This window comes from Micrasema longulum, unplaced genomic scaffold (assembly GCF_059751315.1).
Source record: "Micrasema longulum isolate JH-2025_06_02 unplaced genomic scaffold, ASM5975131v1 h1tg001604l, whole genome shotgun sequence".
Lineage (NCBI taxonomy): Eukaryota > Metazoa > Arthropoda > Insecta > Trichoptera > Brachycentridae > Micrasema > Micrasema longulum.
The window spans coordinates 70,113-76,319 of record NW_028278785.1 but is presented as its reverse complement, the minus strand read 5'-3'; positions in this window follow the sequence as shown (position 1 = coordinate 76,319).

The window sequence follows — 6,207 nt, the reverse complement described above, 5'->3', positions numbered from 1 at the left end:
ATGCTGGGGAGGAGCGTACAAGGAAAATTTTCGATCATTTTTGACTGCCCAAAAGACAATCGCTAAAATTATATTTTAGAAGCCTTAAACATATCCAACAATTTTAAATTTCAAAGAGTTAGATGGACCTTCAATTGATGACATCTTTAAAAAATGATCTATTGTACGAACTTTAAAAAAAAAACCTAACCCTTGTAGCTAACGCGCTACCGGCGTCGTGTTGTGGTTCCGCTGCAGTCACTGTGGTACACGACTGGGTCCAGAGATCGTAAGGCAGTGGAGGCCAGGCGACGTAGTTAACTCTTTAAGGCCGGAGATGTTCTTCAATTCGCCGTGGTCAGGAATCCGTAGGGAGAGAAGTCCAAAATCCAAGTCCTGGGCGAAGCGAGATTTCAAGCGAAGAGAAGTGAAGTCGAGTAGAAAGTTGGGTCGGGGAGTAGAGAGTAGAGATGAGTAAAAGCCAAACATCAGAGAAAAAGTTATTGTTTATTTTCAAAAGTGCACATTATATACCGTTTGCGCTGCGTGCCCCACCATTCATCCCGGCGAGCCTAGCCGTAGCATATTGCGCGGAGAGAGAGAGAGAGCGATAGAGGATGCTGCCCACCTTCTCTATCCGTCTCCCTCCCTCCACGTATATTAGCACTACCCCCTCCAATTCTCACAAAAATATGCTTATACTAATTTGTAATCTAAATACCTATTCTAAATGCCTCGGTATGGAAAAGGCCGCCCCCGAAAGTGACAAATACGAGTCTTTATTGGAGGATACCACATTTTCAAACACTTACCGAGGTACCTAATTCTTAATACATAACGGCGCGGTGGCGGTCTCTTTAAGGGCCACTTTCCGTATTGACGTCCGTAACACCATTAATTTACAAAATTGTCGAAACCGCAGATTTCCAGATAATTCAACTTTACAAGGATGCAACACAACCAGCTTTAAATCATTATTTATAGATTGGAAATTGGAAAAGAATATTATAACACTAACATCTAAATTTAAAAAAAAAAACGATACCCACTCAGAAATTCATTCAGCAAATAATTGTTGATCTTTTAAGATGTAACATCTTATTTCAGGAAACCTGTTTTAGATAATAAAAATGAAATGTAAATTAAATATAATATATTTATAAATAAATATACATTTTTGTAAAACCAACTCCATCTTTAAACACTAGTTTTTACTCTATTAGAGAGGTAGAAACGTTATTACTAATTATGTATGCACAAAACATTAGCAATTTTAAACTTATTTATTAAATACTTCTAACAAGTGAAGTATACATTATTTTAAATGTAGGTACTATCTTTGAAATCTTTAGTGATTCTGATTACCAAACCTAACATCCAGGGGGGGCTGCCAATTTTTTAACAAGGAGCTTTCGGGGGAAGGTGGTTCGTGGGATGAGTTGGAGAGGGAAGGGGAGGGAGGAGGTGAATCATTTTGTTGTAAGTATCCAAAACACTAATCCATAATAATTAAACATACTTAATTTGCACATCAAACGACAATATATGACTTGTTTTTTATGGTAGAAAATTATATAATTCAACAAATCAAATATTTAATATTTGTTGTAAATGTACTTGATATTAATACAAAAAAGACTCAGATTATGTGCATCAAATCCTGTCCTGACCCTGATCAGCCTCCCTATAATAATAGATAGAGGATTGAGAAAGTTGACAGCTTTAAAGATTTGGGAGTACGCATAACTGAGGATGGAAGCATGCACAGCATAAAGAGCTCGCAACCCGCCTAGGAATTGCTGGAGCAACTTTTAACATGATGCGTGTTGTCTGGAACTCTATTCTATACTCGTTCAAAACGAAATGCCCATTATTCAACTCTTGTATAGTGCCAGTACTCCTATATGGGTGCGAATCTTGGCACCTTACCAAACCTCAAAACACCAAACTGAGTTTTGAGAGTAAGTGCTTGAGAAGAATATAAGGTATAAGGTGGTTCGATTTTATAACTCGGTAGTGGACATTTGACCGACATTATCTGTAAAACATCAAATATTATTTAACATGATATAAAAATATGCTAACTAACTAACTAACTAACCATCACGTCATTTCCCCGGAGGGGTAGGCAGAGAGGATAGAACGCCACACCACTCTGTCCTGGCACACTTCCTTTGCTTCCTTCACATTCATACATCTTCTCATGCACGCACGTCGATTATTCCGACTTTTCACATGACCACTTTCAAGAATTTGTTGTACTTGATCATGCCATGTCTTTCTCGGCCTTCCTCGACTTCTACAACCAGACACATTCGCATCATAAATCTTTTTAGCCGTTCTTTCATCATTCATTCGCTCCACATGACCGAACCATCGCAAAATACCTTTCTTAATTTTGTCGATAATGCTTAACTCAGCCTTGCATTCTGCTCTAATTTCGACATTAGGGCACCTATCATACATTGTTTTTCCGCACATTCGCCTGAGGGATCGCATTTCAACAGCATTCAGTCTACTTTCGTCCCTTTTTTTCCAACTCCATGCTTCGCTTCCATACATTAGGGTTGGTACCAGAACTCCATTATGAACTGCTAATTTAGCCTCTTGCGATAGACACTTATTTGCTACGACAGACTTTAAGGCACCATTAATTCTGTTACCGGCACTAACCCTCCTTTCAATATCCTTGTCCATATTTCCATCTCTAGTAAACATACTACCCAGATATACAAATTCTTCGACTTGCGCTTTACGTAATGCGCTTTACGTAAAATAAATTTTAGCAGTTTTATATTTTAAGTTTAAAGTTCATTAATTCAATTACTCTTATTAAATGACCCTTTACTTATTTACTCTGTTGTGACAATCCATATTTACGCGTGCACAATAAAAGTTTAGAGAAATTAACAGATTGCTTTTTTTTCTTACATTTGTGTTATAATTATATTTTTTCCCATAGTGCAACATTACGCGGCGACATCACGAATGCGCGCGGTGAAAGTGGGGTATAGTAGGGGATTTATGAACACAGTCCGATGTATTCAAATATGATTCTAGGCTCCTTCTGGACTTCTGGTTATTTTTTGGTCTTATTTTTTGGTAAATAATTGTCTTAAACATACTATAATAGGCTTGTTTTTTCGTTTTTCATATCAATTTTCGGAAACAGAGTTTCACGATTGCATGAAATAACTGATGAAATCGATTTGATAAGTGATCAGTAATTTTCCATCACTTATGAAATTAGTTTGACAGCTGTCATTAGAATAATTAGAATCAAGCTATATTTTAAAGACTATAGTCGACATAAGACACAAAACTTGATATTTCTCTCTTATTTTTTAAAATGATGAGATCGTATTTTTTTAAATCTCCGAATGGACATTTTAACACCGGATTTAAAAGTAAAATTTTTATAACCATGCTGAATGTTAATACAAAAAATATTTATCCTTGCTACGCGAAGAATGAATGATCGCTAATTCAGCAACACATCTATACATATACCATATACAAGAGAGAGCACGAATATAGAAGTCATAACAAGGAAGACAGAGACGCTGTTCTGCGGTGGATGTTGTCTAAAACAGATTCAGTCTTCAGTCAGCTGATGACAGTGATGGGGGACGCACGCGCGAAACATGAGCGGCGTATTTGTGATTTTTAATTTATTTTGATGATATGTTTATTTGCATAAATTATTAAAGAAAATTTTTTAACAGTATGTCTCCATGTTTTTTTTCCAAATGTATGAACTTTAAAATATTCCGTCTTTTACTAGTGGTAACACGATGTTACATCACCGCGCGCAAAAGGATTATTTACCACAGTCTTTTAAGCGTCAAGTTGTACTGAAATATTTTTATCGCTGCGTTATTTCCCAATATAAATAACGCTTGACTTTTTAATGAATTATGAAAAATAATTGCTTATTTTACGGGGAAACGTGTTTTAAATTATGAATATTTTACACACGTTTGTATGTACGCAGGTCTACCGATGATCAAAATGACTCGCCTACATTAAACGCTGCAGCGAGACTTATTTTCGGAATCTCTAAGTTCAGTCATATTAGTAATTACAAATTAACAAGGAATTACACTGGCTCCGTTTTCCACAGAGGGTGGAATACAAACTTTGTTGGCCTATGTATAAATAACTGCACAACACTGCTATATCGAAGAGAACTATGCATTTCAGATGAACTAGCTGACAGGCGTCTTGCGCTTAGATCAGCTACGTCTACGGCGAGAGAAAAAGTTATTATACTTCTACGCAAATAGTGCACTAAATTCAGTAAACGCGCATTTGCGGTCGCATATGTGTGAGTGAAGTGATATTTTGAAAAAAACTTAAAATCCACTTGTTTTTTAAATAATGTAAATAAATCCGTAGCATGTAAATGTTTCAATTAAGTTACGAATTTAAAAGCTTCAATTTAATTTATATACCTATAGAATCACTTTGTAGAGCGCCCTTGAGGTATAATATTACGAAAATAGTGCTTTATTTGATAATTGCTCGTATCAGTACCAAGTTACCTAGTTCCTACCAATATTTTAATGCCTTATTTTTCTATGGCAGCCCTTTCTGCCCCTTAAGCAGCGTTGGCATAACTACCAATTTTTCGGTAGAGTTACCGATTTTGGGAGCAATCTACCGATCTACCGAATTCTATTGAAATTCTACCGATTTCTATACATTTCCTTTTTTTTCATGGAACGAAATTCAATACAAACAAAACGAACACATATCATAATATTTTTTTTGTTTGTTTGCTCACTTAGGTTGAACTAGCTGACATACGTCTTACGCTTAGATCAGCTACATCTACGTCGAAAGGAAAAGTTATTATACCTCTACGCAAGTAGCGCACTTAATTCGACGAACGTCCATTTGCGGTCGCAGGCCCTACGGCATGGAATGCTCTCCCAGCAGAAATCCGAAACTGTGAGAGTGAAGTGATATTTTGGAAGAAACTTAAAACCCACTTGTTCTCTAAATTATTTGAATAAATTCTTAGCATGTGGTGACAAAGTAAATTATTTTTCTTAAATTAAAAAGTTAAAATTAAATTTATTTATTTATATAATCACTTTGTAAAGCGCCCTTGAGGTATTATATTACGAAAATGGGGCTGTATACGTTATCCATAATTATTATTATTATCTGTTGATTGTTAAAAAACTGCTTATCTTTCATGCATAAGTATATAATGAACTATATATTAATGAAACGAATTGTTGAATGGCGATTCCCGGTCATTTTCAAATATATCGTATTGTCGGATAATAAATTATGACCATAGAATTTCATGACATTATTTGAAAATTTATATATCGCTTTGCCTATCTTATGAAGAGAAATGTAAGGGGATCACCTTTCGCATAAAAAATTATAGAAATGGCTTTTTTTCATTTAATTAGCAATTTAAATTTATCAACAATATTTTGAGTTTGTCCAAATTTTTGTAGACAAAGACTGGATTCAATTTGGACAAACTCAAAATATTTTTGATAAATTACCTGGTCCACGAAGAAGTATAGAAATTGAAAAAATAACATTTTCAGGCGTTGCCTAGTATGTAGGTGAAATAATTAAATTAGATGAATCTCACCCGCATAAATAAAGGTTTCAGCTCTTTAAATTCACAAACATCAACAGATGAAAGAATTGAAGGATTATAGATGTTTAAATATAGGCAGAATGGTAAATGTTACACAGTGTCACTTAAACCAGCCATTGACAGGTCATAAGCCCTGTAGATGCCTAGACTTCAATATTACCTTCTCTTAAATGTTCTTCATCTATGTTGTTATAAATTATTTAAGTTTAGTTGAACTATTGTTTTAATAATTTTTTTCAGTACTTTAGCAGTTAGCAGTTTTATATTTAGAGAACTTTAAAATATTAATTGTTTGGCAATTTTGTTTGACAACAAAGTTTGATTGATGATTGTAAAAATGACCAGGACATAGAGAGACAGAGAAGAGCTATCAGTGTCAGGGCCTCTATGCTGCCTGACGCTTCTACCTGCAAAAAAAACTATTTATACCGAGTCATTGACAGGCTTACACAATACTTGAATTTCTACAGAACGGGTATTAATATATATCATTGAATATATTTTATGAAAATACATTTGACAGATGGATCTTTATGCATTAAAAAATAAAAACATGGGTAACTTGTGTGATTTCATTAATTTAATTAGCTACATACACT